Here is a 16,715-nt window from a genome sequence, read left to right as displayed (position 1 = left end):
GGGGTAGTGCAGGAATTAGCACGGATGTTAGATATAACCTGGAATTTGCATACTCCCTGGAGACCTCAGTCTAGTGGGCAGGTGGAAAGAATGAATCAAACTCTGAAAGGACAAATCAAAAAGATTTGCCAGGAAGCTAAACTGCACTGGCCTCAGGCTTTGCCTTTAACCCTACTCAGGATTCGAATTAAACCAAGGGAAAAGGTAGGTGTAAGTCCATATGAGATACTATATGGCAAACCATATCATGCAACTGTATTAAAAGGGGAGGTACATGTGAGTGGGGATCAGGCAATTGCAGAGTATGTTATGTCACTTAATAAGATTTTGAATTCTTTAAGAAATATGTTACAGTGGAATAAACCGCTCACGCTGGAGAACTCTGTCCACGACATTCAGCCTGGGGACCAGGTGTACGTCAAGAAGTGGATTACGGATCCGCTACGGGAATCATGGAGCGGACCCCACCAGGTGATGATGACGACCTACACGGCAGTGAAGGTCCAGGGGATGGATGCTTGGATCCATTACACCAGGGTAAAGAAGGCACCGTTCCAATGGGAAACCCAGATAGTGTCTCCAACCCGGATGATCTTCCGCGCAAAGCCGCCTTCTTAATTATATTGCTGCTAGTAATCATGAGACTGGTACCCGTTCAAGGGTGTATTTTAGTACAGGTTAAAGAAACAAAGGTTACAGCCATGGAAGGGATGGATGTTCAATTAACTTGTGTTATGTTTCACAGCCAGAAAGTTGAGGCCGGTGAAGTTATTGCAATATGGCAACGGGGGGGCTGAAAGAAGCCGAGGCAAGATAGAAGTCGGTTGGGATCAGGATAAACAGCAAGGAAACACGGTACTGAATCTTACTAAGGTAACCACAAACGATACGGGAGAATATACATGTTTGGTCAAAATACGAGATAGTTTTGATTACAAAAGAGTGATTATGAGGGTTTTGCCATGGACAGGGGATCATGCTGGGTGGAAGCAAAATAGGGAACTGACCTGAGACAGAATAGAGGACGGGACCAGTTGGTGGGAGAAGGGAGGCAAAGGTTGTGGGTGGTCGAATGTCACTAATCCTAGAATAGGAAATGCATGGTGGAGGCATGACAGAATGATGTCATCCTCACAGAGACACGGTAGAAGGAGTAGACAGGAGGCTAATGATACAACAGAACGAAATGCTGAGCAGGAAAACCTAGTGGTAGGATTAATTAGAGATTTTGGGATCATGCAGAACGTGACTAAAATAACAGCTTGTCTGCCATTACCACGGGCTGCAGGTGAACCAATTCCCTGGGGAATAATACCGGTAACCAAAATGCCTGAATCATTCAAGAATGTTTCATGGTCCTGCCAGTCAGCTCCCAAACAAGTAGAGGTATGGAGGGATTTGTGTATGACCATTCGGGCTATGACTAAAGAGGAATGTGAAATGAAACCCAATCATTATGGTTGGATTCAAAATACCAGGAGGTGTTTGATTGCAACCCCAATAGATGAGCCATGCAATACAGTATGAATAAGAACGAAATCCCAACGAAATGAGATGAGTTGTCAGAATATCACACAGAATTTTGACACCTGGAAAAGTTGGAAGACATTGTGGGGACCCAGTGTTTTGGAACACTATAATTACCTTGGGGAAGTACAATGGTGCATCCAATAGTCAGGGGTAAAGAATCAGTCACATTATAGGGCCATCATCACGTCTACATCTTCCCGAGAGTTCAGACCGCAGAAGGAGGATTGGAATTGTACTGAGGTTTTTACATGTGATACACCAGAAGACCAAATTGGATTGGTACCGGTGAAAATGGCATTAAAATGGGGATGCGAGTGTAGGGGGTGTAATCACACGGTTAGCAGAGAGTCCATGGATGGACCTATAGATTGCAGATATACTACTGTGCACAGTCCTGGAAATCTAGTCTGGGTGTTGGGACACAGACAGTGGACCACACATTTATCTCTAGATGGATCAGCAACACAAATCACCCTAGGGGTTCCCACATTGTGTCCATACTGGAAACAGAATAGATTGATCCAAAGGAAAGGACTCAAAAGGAGGGAAGAATCCCTAGAGGAGCAGTGGCATGAACCTGGCGCAGGAGTACAATTTGGGTGGATATTAGAGTCATTATTCCCTCCGATAGCAACATATCGAAATAGGGAAATGCTCAACAACTTGTTAGGACAGACAGAAAGATTGGCAGCAGCTACTAAGAAGGAATTTAAAGATCTAAATTTGCAATTGCAAGCTACATCAAGAATGACCTTACAAAACAGAATGGCTTTAGACTTGCTAATGTTAAAAGAACATGGAGTTTGTGGTTACCTGAGCAGGAGAGTAGATCATTGCTGTATACACATTCCAAATGTTACACTTGAAGTGGAGAAAGATATTTCCCAATTGGCAGAAGTGGAAACAAAAACCAAGGAAATTGAAAAGGAAGCACAGCATAATTGGATAGGAGCAGTATTTGATTCTTTGGGGCTTCACCTGTCTGGCTGGATTACTTCTGCTATACAGTATGTACTAATGTTTTTAGCATTTTTGGTGACTATGTGGATTGTATATAGATGCCTTTTAGCAGCGATCGAAAAGGAAAAGAAGCGATCTCTCCGGTTGCTGAAGGCGATGACCCGCGGGCGGCAGAATGAAGAACATCCCCCACCTTGTTATGAAGATGTTACTGTTAATACTGTTGATTGAGCATCCTTGCAGCAGGACTGAAGGATGCTCAAACAGGGGGAAATGTTGGAAAAACAAATGAAATTTAGCAAAATGTTTTATTACAATTTAGTTATGAGCTGTGTATGTGAATTGGTTTCTTAAAAACAGTTTGTAGCCGTTGATATTATGTGTTGAGTTCTGTGTAACCTAGCAGGTAGTCTTAGGAACTTAGATAAACATTAAACCAGGGTAGGAGAGTAAAGAAGACTAACCGGTTTGGGGGCAGCATACAATACGACAAGCAGAAGATTTATGATTTTGCGTGTGAACTAGGGAATATATTACAAGGGGTATGTCGCTTGGCAAATGGGCACTGTTTCTTGGAGAACCTGTTATGAATTGCATGTATATAAAAGGAAAACACCCGTGTGTGAATTTTGGGGCTCTGATTTGGGGACGCTAGTCCGCAGGCCCCCGGGCCCTTTAATAAAGCACCGAACAAAACTTATCTGAGTTTTGTGTCCTTTATCGATGGGGCAACAAAGGTAGGTCAGAGGGTGCAGGTTGGGTGAGGGTGAGAAGAGGGACAGGAAGAGGCAGGAGCACAAGCACTGTAACATGACACATAAGGCACCTGCAAGCTGCTGGGGAAGCCTCAAGTCTGCTCAGTGAGCCACGTGTGCCCTCAGCATTGGGACAGCCACCTTTCCCTCAGTGAGCCTCACATGCCAGGGTCAGCAAATCAAGAGGCACCAGCCATGCTGTAGGTGACTCAGAGCGAGTGCAGTGGGTCACAGTGGCCAGGGACCAGAAGCAGGCAGAAAGGCAACGGGGCTGGGGAAAAGGCTCTGCTCTGCTTACAGCGTGGGCTGAGGGCCGGGAGAGCTCCATTTCCCCCTTGAGATGTTGGAGACGGGGCCTTTCACCCTCCTGATAGGGCTGCCCCTGGCTGCAGGCAGCCAAATGGGTACGACGACACAAGGCCGAGAGCAGCAAAGCAAAGAGCCAGCCGTGCACAGCCCAGGGAGGTGGCCCAGTGCAAAGGCAGCGTGGCAACCTGAAGGTGCCCGCTGCACTCTCATGTGTCCCTGGCCTGGGCAGGACAGGAATGTCCGTGGTCCAAGAGGGCCTTTCTGTGGCCCCTGTGGGCTCAAAGCTGCTGCTCTTCTGGCTCCATGGGGCCTAAAGCCACAGAGCTCGGCCTCCCCCACAGCAACAGGAACAAGACTTGGATATCAGGCAGTGGAGCTCAATGCCTAAGGCTGAGGGGCGGGGGGCTCCAGTCTGGAGCACTGGGAGGGCACCCCCCCAGCCCCACAACAGCTGGCCTCACGGCCCTGAAAGGCCAGGACCAGGGTTCCACGCCTGATTCCAGGGCGTCCCTCCAACCCGGCCACCGACCTGGAAGCGCCAGAGCAGCCGGCTGTCGGGATCGAGGCGGCTGCCAGGGGGCTCCTTATGGCCTCTGCCAGCCAATTGCTCAGGGCTTAGCAGTGCCTCAGCCCCTCAGGGTCTCCCCCAGCCTGGCCAAGCTTGCCGGCAGCAGCGCCGCAGCCCCACAGCAGCTCCAGAGGAGCCCCATCCAGAGGCACCTGGGAGCCCTCAGCACTGCAGCCAGCAGCAGACGGGCAGGAGGACACGGATGGCCCTTCCTGTCCGGCACAGGGCTTGTGGCCATCTCCAGGCACCGCTCTGGCAGGGATCCCCGCAGCTCTGGCCCTTGCCCAGCCGCTCTGTGGGCAGCACAAAGGCTTCAGGAGAACCACCAAAAGCCAAAAGGCTTCTGGTCATTTTCCCTGCAACACTGCATGGCTAGACAGCTGGCTGAGCAGAAGCACCCTTGCGTCCCGCTCCCCTTTTCCCTACAGACCTTGCGCAGGAAAAGAAAGATCCTGGGTCTCTGTGTATTGTAAGATATTTTATATTTACACAATCAAAAACAACGAAAATACAAAGAGAAAAATCTGGAAGAAGACAAAGAAAATTCCTGCTGGCTCAAATGGCCCAAGCAGACTGCGTGTTGCAGATCACCTCTCCGGGGAGCTGCAGCAGAATAGTAAGGCAGTGCAGCAAAGACGAGGCCGTTTCCTCCATGCACTGCGGAATCGATCTCGCAGCTTCTGCCATGGGGAGTAGGGAGCTCTCTCAAGAGCCCGGAGAACTAAACAAAATTCTACTGCAGCATCTCTGATTGCAGGACTGCTGTCATATGCCATTTCTTCAAGGGCTGCAAGAGGGAGGAACAGAGGCAAGGTCAGATCCCGCATATGCAGGGAGCCGAGGAGAGCCCCCTGCCAGGGCCATCCCGGTCGTCTCTTGCCATGGCCCGCAGGGAGCAGGGAGCGAGGGGATCAGCCCGAAGTTGCTGGCCACGAATGACACACGTAGCCCTGATATGTCTGTGAGCTCTGCCCACGGGTGCAGATCCCTCCGCAGCCGGGACAGGGCTTGCAGCTGCCCCCTCCAGCCCCCGCGGTCAGCACGCTGCCCTCACTCACTCACCAGTGCAGATCAGCTGCAGCTCTTTCTGCTGCCCCCTCAGGTGCCGCCCGGCCATGCCTGTGAACACAGAGCCTGTCACGGCCCCAGCGGCACAGCTCCCTGCCAGCGGCGCTGCCGGCGCTGTGGCCACACGGGCTGCCGGCCAGGCAGAGCTCAGCCCGGGCCCTTGCCGCACGCTGCCGCCCCAGGGCACGGCTGCCAGAGGGCGGCAGCAGCGCCCAGGCCAGGCGGGGCTCCAGGGCCGGGCCGGCGCTGCCGGGGCAGCAGGCGGGGCTGGGGCCGAGCTGCGAGCAGGCGGGCCGGGGAGGAGCCCGGGCTCGGGACTCACCCATGAACCTGAGGGCCGCCTCTCGCAGGGACTCCTGTGGGCTCTGCAGGTAGTGCAGTGCCCGGCGCAGGTGCTCGGCCGCTCGGCTCCTGTCCTCTGCCAGCTGGAGATAGCGGCAGAGGGAAGGGTTGGCGCGGGCTCAGCCCCTGGGCCGGGCGCCGCCTGCGCCCATCGCCGGCCTCGCCTGCCCGCACAGCCCTGAGGCGCGGCCAGCAGCCGCTGGCCAGGGGCTCCCGAGGGGAGGGGCAGAGGGCCGGCTGCTGCCCGGGGAGCCGCGGTGCCGCCCCGCAGCCCCGCCGGGCCGGGGCTCCATGGGCGCCCGACTCAGGCCCACGGGAGCCTGGAGAAGAGCCCGCGCGGCCTCTGGCTGCAGCAGCGGGCACAGCTGTTAGCCCCGCACACTGAGCACTGCCCTCAGGGACCTTCGCCATGCTGAGGCTGGGCGATCTCTGCTGTACTTACCAGGCACTCCCCAAAGCTCTGATCCACGTGTAGCATTTGTTCTATATCCCTCCTCTTCAGGAATCTGGCTGAGGAATGCAGCGTTTCCCGGGAGGCCTGGAGAGGGACAGACGTGCACAGATGGCCCCACAGTCCAGGGCACAGGAGCATGCCAGTGGCACAGGCTGGAGGAGGCTGCAGCCTACAAGGTGCCAGGGCAGGAGGCAGCCCAAGCCCCTGCCAGGGGCACAGCAGCTGGCCACAAGTGCTCACCTCAGCAACAATCTGATTCTCATCATGGCAGTGGAAGTAGAGAGGGAGCAGGCTCTGGCGCACGTGGGACTTGAGGGCCTTTCTTGCCTCTTCTGTTAATAAGTCCAGCATCTCTTGAAAGAGAGCCATGGAGCTCAGCTGCACCTGGATATCATCCTGGATGAAAGGAAAGGGCAAAAGACCTGAGCATCAGCTGCTTCAGGCCCCCCAGAGCACAGGCGTGCATCTCCACAGGGCACCAAGTGACTGGGCAGCAGCCAGTGGCTGTGGCTGTGGGCACAGAGCCTTACGCTGTCAAAGAGTGGCAGGAGCGCTTCAGCCAGCTGCAGGGCGATGGGGGTGGCTATTGGAGCACCATTATCCAGGAGCAAATATCTGAGTAGAAGAATGCTCATCCTGATCATGTCGCTGTCATTTTCCTCCAGGAGCTCCACAAGACTTTCAGTCAGGCTCCGCATTTTTTCAGCCTGTGCGGAACACGACTTTGTGAAAGGCCGCCCTGCTGCCGCAGGGCCCAGAGGCCAAAGGCCTGTCCCGAAGCACTGGGGCAGCTGAAGCGGGTAGCAGGAGAGATGGGAAGAGCTGCCCCAGCGGCCGAAGCCCAGGCAAGGCCAAGCGACTGCCTTGCCCAGCCCCACGCTGCTGCCTGCACAGCTTCAGCCACTGCCCCCTTCTCACCATCAAGGGATTCTTGCCCAGCACTACGAGGCCTCTGAGTGCCAGGTAACGCCTGGCCATGTGCTCGCTCTGCAGGTTCTGTGCCAGGATCTCCAGAACACTGTCACTGCATTCCCTCAAGTCCAGGCACTCGAGGACCTGAAAGGCACAGGGCAGTGACAGGGGAGCCGGCCGGCTTGCAGGAGCCCAGAAACGCACAGGGCAGGGCCCAGGCAGCAGCACAGGGCACGGGCACTGTCCTGGCAGCTGTGGCTGCCAGAGGCCAGAGGGCTGGGAGGCGGCTCAGCCAGGCAGCGCTGGCCTTGAGGCTCACCTCCACAAGGAATGCCAGGGCAGGGAAATCCCAGTATGGCATCTCTTTGCCGAGCAGGGCGAGCAGGTAGAGTGCAACCGCGGAACAGAAGTGGATGGCTAAGCGGCGAATTTCTCTGAAGAGGGGAAAAAGGAAACAAGACCCTGATGCAGTGGGGCAAACCTCTCCCAGGCGTGTCTCACCCAGTTCTCATCTTTCCCCAGCACCCTTCCAGCAAGGGGACGTGGGCCATTTGGGAGTTGGTTGCTCATGGGCACCCTCCTCTGCCAGCCTTTTCCAGTCTGCTTGGCCGTCCCTCAGTGACAAGGCCCTCTGAGCCATGGCCACCACGGACACTTTGTGGGGCACCTGGGCACAGAGCAGCAATGTCAGAGGCAGTGGGGAGAAGGGGGTCTCACCTGGCAAGCAGAGCCACGGCAAAGTGGTGAGTGTCAAGAGAGAGCAGCGTGTCCCAGGCACACCTGCGCTCCATTGCCACCACCACATCCTCGCAGCGGACAAGGCAGAGCAGGGACTTCAGGGTGCGCACAGCAAACCTGTGTGCACAGCAAAGCCCAGGTCACACTGGCAGCACTGACTCCTTGGCAGGCCACGTGGCAGGGACAGGAGGAGTGGCATGGAGCACCTGTTGGGGCTGGTGGCAAGGCCGTGCTCTTCCTGGCATCCCTTCCAGAAGGTGTCGACCTCCTCTGGCATATCCAGAGTGCTGAAGAACACTTGGAATAGCAGATGCACAAGTAGGCGGGGGAAATACACCTTCAAGATCCGTGGGAGACAGGGCACCTGGAGGATCTTCCACATCACCACAGTTGCCTGCAAAGGACAAAGCCCCCCGAGACAGCGCTCAGTGCCGAGACGTGTGTGTGTGGCAGGGCGCGAGCGTGGCAGGGAGAGGCCAGGAGAGACCATGGCAGGGGGAGCACGGGGCCTGGTGGGCCTGAAGCCGCCCCTGGGCCAGGTTTCAGGCCAGCGCCTGAGGCAGGGAGATGCAGCGGGGGAACGAGGATGGAGAGCTGCTGGAGAGGCAGCCTTGGGGCCTGCAAAGGCCAGTTGCAGAAACTCACAGCCAGGGCAAAGACACCCGTTTTGTCCCCATCGGAGGTGCAGGTGCTGTACTCTGGCCAGCTCCCCAGCACATCCAGGAGGATCAGCTGCGCCAGCTCCGCAGTCCTGGCTGAGCCCATGATGGTCTTCCACATGGCCACGGCAGCTCTGTGGGGTTAGAGCTGTGTCTCAGGGGGGTGTCAGACACAGCAGCGGGGGCAGCTGAGCCGGCTGCCATTTCTGCCACTGCCCACTGCCCCCCTGCCAGCAGCTGCCCCCGACAGCCCAGGCCTGTGGGGACAGAGCCCTGAGAGGCAGCAAGGGAGCATGGCAGCAGGCTCAGGGGCTGACATGGCAGGGCTGGGAAAGGGAGCATCCAGAGGGCCCTGGAACTCTCTGTTGCTCCGACACATGGGGCAGGCTGTGCAGGGTGATGGGCTGGGGAGGCCTGAGCCCTGTGGGCAGGTGGGCCCCATACCTGTCACAGGACGGGGCCACACGCAGGAGCGTCACGACTGCGTCATTTGGCTGTGCTTGGGTGAGATCCAGCAGGGTCTTGTCCAGCCTGTGCTCAGCAGTATCATTGGCCATGAGCCACTGGTGGATGTAGCTCACCATGGCAGGCACCTGGAGAAGGCACGGGGAGACTTGGAATGCTGCCAGAGGGAGCAATGTTCCCAGCTTCCCCAGAGGAGTGCTTCCCTTCCCACCCCACTGCCATGTGGCCTGAAAGGCTCACAGCAAGCAGCATGCGTGGACTGGGAGGCCAAGCACTTGCTGGGAGGATCAAAGCCTGGCCACAGGCTGCTTACTTGCTTTGGAGTGTACAAATGTTCCTCTACAAGCATACACAGCAGGGCAGCACCGGTCTTGCTTAGGAGGATGGGCGAGTATGGTCTGAAGCCTACGCCCGTGGCGATGGTCTCTTCCTCCTCAATTCTCTTGAGGAAGTTGCAAACAAACTGTAGGAGAAGGGCAAAGAGCCGGGGATGTTGCATGCAGTGCTGCACACATGATGCTGGGCTGAGCAGGGACAGCAGGCCCAGCCCAGGTGGGGGTGGCTGCAGGTACCTGTGCTGTCCTGCGGAAGCGGCCACGGCTGGACTCTTGCTCTTGTGTGCGCTCCAGGGCTGCATCTGGCAAAGAGCGAGCGCAGCCAGAGATGAGAGGCTGCGGGAGAGGCCGGACAACACGGCCCAGCCCTGCCATCCCCAGGCAGAGAGAGTCCCGGGATGCCCCAGGAGATGGAGCACGGCCACTGCGGGGTTTCTGCCCGGCCCCTCTTCCGTCCTGTCCGTGGGCATGTCCCCAGGGGATAGCATGGCACGGCACAGCACGGCATGGGGTCCAAGCTGGCAGCAGGCACCAGTCCTGTGGCCCAGCTCTGCCACTCACCCTCCTGCGGTGGCTGGAACGGCACCACCTCTTCAGTCTGCTTTGCCGGGGCAGCTGCAGGGCCTTCTTCCTCCTACTCCACCCAGGCCAGCTCAGGCACTGCCGGGTGTCTGTGCTCCATGTCTCTGCCTGGATTTGTGCCTATCTGCAGCAGAGTTGCCTTGGAAGAGCTCCAAGTCACCAAGTGCTGCAGTGGTGCCTGGAAGGCACCTTCAAGTAAGAAGCCTCAGGAAGGCTACAGGACAGCAAGTCCTGCACTCGGTCTCAAGGGCTCCTCCTGCCACAAGGACAGGGGACTCCTGACAAGGACTATGATATGGCCTTAAGGGCACCTGCAGAAGAGAAGCCCCAGGGAGACCACGGGTCAGCAAGTCCTGTGGTCTGCCCTCGAGCTCAGCTGCAGGAACAAGGCTTCAGAAAAGCTCCGGGTGGGACGCGAACGAGCGCGCTGTGCACGGGCTCCTCACGGCACCGCTCTGTCCCGTCCTGTCCCGTCACGTGCTCTGAGCACTGTGGCGTGCTCTTGTCACCTGCAACTCCTATGTCACCCTGTGTCACAAAGGGCCCTTGGACACCCGCTCCATGTCACAGTGCCTGTGTGGCACCGTGTCACCAAGGGCCCTTGCACACGCACTGCCGCTTGCCCTGGGGCCACGCCCAGCCCACACAAAGTGGCCCAGTTTGGAAGGAATAGCTGGCCCAAGGAGTCTAAGCCAGGGCGACAGGATCTTTAAGAAGGGCTCAGAGCATCAGCAAACGCTGCCATGCTCAGTGGGCTCAGGGCAGCAGAAGGAGCCCCCAGCGCTGCCGACGCAGCCGTTCTGGGAAGGGCACGGGGCCTTGCAGGGAAGCTGGCATGGCCTCCTTGGGACACGTCCCGGCTGGTGGCCGTCCTAAAGCCGCCAGTGTGACACGCACAAGGAACGTGTGGGCCCGGGCACCAATGCTGCTCTGAGCCCTGGGGCCCGGGGAGCGCTGACATCAGCAGGTGTGGCAGAGTCCCCGGCCAAGCAGACCTGCCAGCCCCCGAGCTCTGGCAGCGCTGGTGCCCATCCTTTGCCCCAGTGACCTGTGGCCCCTGGGGGCTTTCTGTGCCAGAAGGAGCCAAAGGCCACGTGCCTTGTGGGCTGTGCCTCTTTCCTGCAGGGGCTGATGGCAGGAGCACCTGGAGCAACTGCTGGCACACTTGGTCTCTGTCAGATGATGTTGCCCCTTCCCGAAATGAATTTTTCTCATGGAAGGCATTGGCAGTAGCACCAGAGCACCATCTATTGCTGAGTTTCCCAGGGCAATTAGATCGCAAAGTTAACAGTCTGAAATTTCCTTGTGCTTTTCTCACTCTCCTTCCCACATTCTGGAAAAAACGGAATCTGCCCAGCCTCTGCATTTCTCAGCTTCAGTTGCTGCATGTCTTGCTCTGGCAGCTCATGTCCAAACACAAGGTTGTCCCTGCTGAGCACAGCAATGAGCGGCCACAAAGTGGCAAGTTCCCCAGTGAACATCAAGGCAGAGACGTGGAAGTGCGGAGGATAAGGACAACTCTGGGAGGAGAAGCTCTTCTGTGTCTCTGATGATGGTGCCCACACCCTGAAGCAGCAGCCAAGAGAAGCGCTGGAAGCAGACGGGCGCACTTTTGGGCAGTATAATATCAAAAGATATGAAACCATTAGCCAGAATGCAAAGGAGGACTGCAAGGATGGAGTGTGGCCTGGAGGGGAAGCCCTGGATGCGGCTGAAGGCACTTTGTTCAGCCTGGAGGAGAGTAAAGGGCGTCATTGTGGTCTTCAACATCCTCCTGAGAGGAATCAGAGGGGCTGCTGCAGCTCTTGTCACTGTTGGGACCAGTGATAGGACTGGAGAAAAGGGCAGGGAGCTGGGACAGGGCAAGTTTCATTTCCGTATCAGATCAAGGTTTTTCACCCAGAGCACAGTCAGGCACTGGGACAGCTTCCCCGTTGACGCAGCCCAGCGGAGCCCGGGCTGGCTCTTGGGAAAACTGCGGTGCTGCGCCGGGAGCGGGGAACGGCCAAGGCTTGGGTCCCGCCCGCGGCTGACCCTGGTGAGCCACTGCTCAGTGGTTCAGGATCCACTAACTGCAGCACGGAGCAGGCCAAAGAGAAGGAGGAGGCTCCTCGATTGTGAGGTTCCACAGGCCAAGGCTTATTCCAATGGAAGGATTCGGCAGCAAAGAGCCGCCAGCACTTCTGTGCACGGGATTTTATCGGGGTACAACTCAGGGGGTGGATACAAACGATTGAGCAATAAGGAATCTGCAGGGGAGGAGCGAGGGGATTCCATCAGTTGCTTGGGACTAATTAGGACAGATGGGAGGAGAAGGTAGGTCGCATGGGCCAGTGGGGCTTCCAGCAATAGAGGAATTCCAAAGGGGTGGTGCAGTCAGGGATTGGTCCAAGGCAAAAGTGACAGGGAAGGTTCAGGAATAAAGAGCTGGGTTATCTTGAGAGGCATGGAAGCAGCTGGAACAAAGAGTGGGGAATGGCATGAGGGACAGCTTTGAGGGAGGGCAGAACCTAGGGGTATATGAAAACAAACCATTCTACGATAACTGATAAATAAACACAAACTGGAACACCCCAGGGAAATGGTCACAGTCCAAGCCCGTCTGAGTTTGAGAAGTGTTCGAAGAACATTGAGCAGTGACGCAAGCTTTTAGACACTACATCAAAAGTAGAAAGTGTACAAAAGTAAAGAGAGGGAAAAAGAAAAAGAGCTCCCTGCAGCCATGGTGGCAGCTCTGGATCAGCACCAGGGAGAGGACGGATGTAGGCGTGGTTGAAGCAGAGGCAGGGGCGAAAATAGCAGAGGCAGAGGAGGTTCAAAGCAGCCACAGACCAAGCTGGATGCAAATCAGTGTGCATCTTGTAAGAAATCAGGACACTGGAAATAGGGCCAGTGCCCAGAGTTAGCAGACAAATTATAAATGAGCCTTGCTTGGTCTTATCCTATGCAAGCTGTTACAGCTCCAGAGCTCAGTCCCCAAGGGGACTGGGTGCTAGAAGCCAGCTCGCTCTCAGACCAAGGCTGCGGGTCAGCCCCTAGCAAGCAGGGAGATATTCAGCTCTTGTAGTGATTAGGCAGCTCTTGTGATTTCAGCTTTGCTTGCTAGGTAGCTTTCCCTTGGCCTAAGGCTCCAGCAGACGGTAGAGAGAGGAGAAGCAGAAGACGCTGGCTGTTCCACAAGTATGGCCTTATTGGGGGGTCCGTGAAGGGTCTCAGCTCTTCTTCTTCCGAGTTAGTAGGGGTACAGTATGTTACTTTTATACCCTTGGCCCGGATCCAATCCTGACCAATGGCAAAGGTGTTAGAGTGACCATAAGTGACCAATAGTAGGGTTAACAACATATTGCCTTACATGGCTATAGGGATAAGGTACAAGGCGGATGTCCCTGGGGACAGGAAGCTTCTTTGCCGTTATGTCAGCATTCTATTCTCCAAGGGGCTCTGGCTAAACCTGAGGGGTTTATACATGGAAGTGTTCAGCAGAAAGTCAGACTTAAAGAGCCAGCACTAGAACGCGATTTATTTGTGGTGAATAGGAAATTTATTCTGCAATTACAAAAATTAACTGGCCAAGATGTCGCAAGTCCCTTATCACAGGAATCACACATGGAAATTATAGGATGTGCCTTTTTTGGGAATTGCAACAATACACAAGAGGTATATAATAAATAAGAGCATGTACAAACAGGTTGCCAATAAAACTGAATTCTCTAGTTCTGGTTTGAAGAGTATTCTCACTCCTCAGTCACATCACAAAGTTTTATTCCTACAAAAAGGCACAGTAAAATGGCTATAGCAGCCAGTCTCGGGCCAGATTTGACTGCTTCAAGCTTTAGAAGCCTCTTGGGAAGCCGGGACACTTGCTCAGTTTGTAAACGCGCTCCAAACTCTGTGTTTCTATTTGGGTACTGTTGTACTCAATCCAGCTGGATGAAAGCTAAGCAGAGAAATGCCTTCTGAACATAGCAAAGCCATAGCCTCAGGCTCCCTGGACCTTTAGGGAGCACGTCCTCACTCCCTAGCTGAACAAGCTACTTTTAGATTACAAAAAATGGATATCAACAGACTTGCTGTAATCAAACACTGGTGAAAAACAGCACCTGTCTTCAGCAAAGAGATGGCTCGTGATGGCTCCCACAAATGTTCCTAAAATGCTGTGCTGCCCTAATCAGTTTTCCAAAGGTTCTTCATGCATCAAGGTCTTGGGATGTGTACATGTCAGAGTGACATCAGGTGAAGAAGGAGAAGAAAACACTGTTACATAACAGAGAGCTGGCTTTTGAATCTGGACACAACTGGTCTCTCGTTTGGCATCTTTCTATTGTCACCATCTTTCACACCCAAGCTTAGACTCCAAGGTCTGGAAGCACACGGTGCCAGCACGACACACAGCACAGTGCAACACTCAACACAGTGGCGGTGTGGCACACGCCATCAGTGTGACACCGTGCGGCACTAGTGTCACACACAAAGCACTGCCAGTGTGACAGAGCTGGGACACAGAGCGGGGTGGGAGTCTCTGTGTGCAGCTGACACACCCCAGCTGAGGTGCGGAAAACCACAGTTGTCTGTGCAAACAAGTCAGTTCTTTATCCTGCATGCACACAGACCTTGGACACGAACAGTTGGATGAAAGGCAGGGGCATTGCTTTGCCCCCAAAATGGTGTGGGCACGGTGCAGATGTGTAGGACAGCCTGCCTGGAATGCTGAGCTTGGGCACAGAAAGTCAAAGCTCGATAAGCACAGCTCTGTCAAAAAATGCCAAGAAAGGGCAGAACTAGTGGGGCGATATTAAATGCCGTGTTCAATTTGGCTGCATCAGCTCCCTCCATCCAGCTCGGTCTGTGCAACACAAACCGCCTCGCGTGGGAGGTGGCACTGCCCTGAGGAAAACTGGCCATTGAGCGGGGCTGGGGCCGTGACACCTCAGAGAAAGCAGCCATGGATAGGGCTGGGGCTGTGACACATCAGGAAACCCGGCCATGGAGCGGGGCTGGGGCTGTGACACCTCAGGAAACCCGGCCATGGAGCGGGACTGGGGCTGTGACACCTCAGGGGAACTGGCCATGGAGCAGGACTGGGGCTGTGACACCTCAGGAAACCCGGCCATGGAGCGGGACTGGGGCTGTGACACCTCAGGGACACCGGCCATGGAGCGGGGCTGGGGCTGTGACACCTCAGGGAAACCAGCCATGGAACGGGGCTGGGGCTGTGACACCTCAGGGGAACTGGCCATGGAGCGGGGCTGGGGCCGTGACACCTCAGGGACACCGGCCATGGAACGGGGCTGGGACTGTGACACCTCAGGGAAACCAGCCATGGAACGGGGCTGGGGCTGTGACACCTCAGGGGAACTGGCCATGGAGCGGGGCTGGGGCCGTGACACCTCAGGGACACTGGTCATGGAACGGGGCTGGGGCTGTGACACCTCAGGGAAACCAGCCATGGAACGGGGCTGGGGCTGTGACACCTCAGGGAACTCACCATGGCAGCCACCTCCCGAAGTTTTGAAGTACTTGTTTCTTGGTTTAATGCCCTTCCAAGATCAATCTAGCATCTTTGCATATGAGCAGAACATACAAGGGTATTTAAAATTGAGTCTGATCCAATCATCAAATGTTCGGTTATCTCGGCTGTTTGAGGGGCCTAGAAAGGCCCGGAGTGGCCTTGGGACAGCCCGCGTATCGAAGGACGAGAAGAGGCTTCAGTTCTTCTTTCGGTTTTTTATGTTTATTAATTGTTTATCTAAAAGATGTTCTTTCAGCCGAACAGAGGTCTGCTCAGCAGTCAGCCATGAGCACACTGTCTGCCCTCTGGGGCAGCCATGTATCTTTATACCCATTGTTACGTGTACAATATTTATCATTTTTCCCCAATACCATTTATTCTTATTGCTGGGTGCACTTTCAGTAATAACCAATCCAAAAGTGCCACCATGGCCAAAGAAGATGGAGGAGAAGAAGAAGAAGAAGAAGGACAGGACACACCCCAATTCCTCCATCTTACTCCTCTAAACCCCCCTGTACATAAATCCTAAACCCTGTGTCTCACCCTCTAATTAACTAATCCCTTCACCATTCACCCCGGAGAAGCCCTCATCCTTGTCGTCTCCTGTGTAGGACCAGAGTCCAGCCACCAGACACTTCTGGCAACATCCCAGGACTCCCGAGCCCCCCAAGGTAGTCTCGGTGGCTCAGCACCTCAGGACTGAGATCCTGAGATCCGACAATCAAAGACAATGGATGTTTCCTCTAAACTTACCTTTTCATGATTGTCAAACAATATGGGACTTTTCTTATGTCTGACTTGAAATATCCAGAATGCAAAATTCATTCTCAAGACAGGAAAAAAGAAAACAATGAAAATAGGATATAGCCAATCTTCAAAAGGCACAGAGAAGAAAATAAACATTAGAAAAAACTTAGAAAAATTTGGTTTTCTTCCTCATCTTCTCAGTATTTGGTGTTTGAACATTTGTTGTCTTACTTGTCCCTCGCAAAACAAGGCATGTTACAGCTTTATTGTCTCAGTGCTGTATTTCCCCAATCGCTGACTTGCCATTTAAGCTCTGCTTTGCTGGAAATATACAACAAGGGACTCTCTATGGAAGAGAGTTGCACAAGCCTCTGGATTCCTGACCGTTCACCTCTGCCAATGCTCACAGTATTCTCCTAACACACGTGAGCTTCCTGTCTTTCAGAGAGAGAAAGATTCAGCTGAAGTCAAGCAAACAGGGCAGGGCAGATGGAAACCTTCCCTTGAGATGCTTTTGGGAAGGCCTGCAAGGAGCCTGCCTTCCCTTGGAACAGAGGAGGTCACCATGCATGGTGTTGCCTGACTTGCCCTAGGTGCCCCTCGATTGCAGAAGGACTTTTGTCCACTTCATCACTTGTCTGTCCCTCCAGTTCCAGGGCCTCAATCCTGCTCTGTAAGGCACTAAACCTGTTAGTCAGCTGTGAGTCTTCAGAATAAGGCACTGACCGTGGCTCTAACTAGTTTTTTTAGTCAGGTTTACAATATATTTTGAGAAGAAGAAG

The 16,715-nt window shown here is 54.7% G+C and overlaps 1 protein-coding gene across 1 annotated transcript in view; it reads right to left on the bottom strand.

Annotated features, from left to right (window-relative positions):
* LOC141729587 (uncharacterized) overlaps nucleotides 1–16,715 on the bottom strand; it is a 146,304-nt gene that overhangs the window by 128,282 nt on the left and 1,307 nt on the right. The window lies entirely within an intron of this gene.

This window comes from Zonotrichia albicollis, chromosome 7 (assembly GCF_047830755.1).
Source record: "Zonotrichia albicollis isolate bZonAlb1 chromosome 7, bZonAlb1.hap1, whole genome shotgun sequence".
Lineage (NCBI taxonomy): Eukaryota > Metazoa > Chordata > Aves > Passeriformes > Passerellidae > Zonotrichia > Zonotrichia albicollis.
Note: the sequence above shows the minus strand (reverse complement) of the source record. Positions and strands in the feature narration are given on the sequence as shown.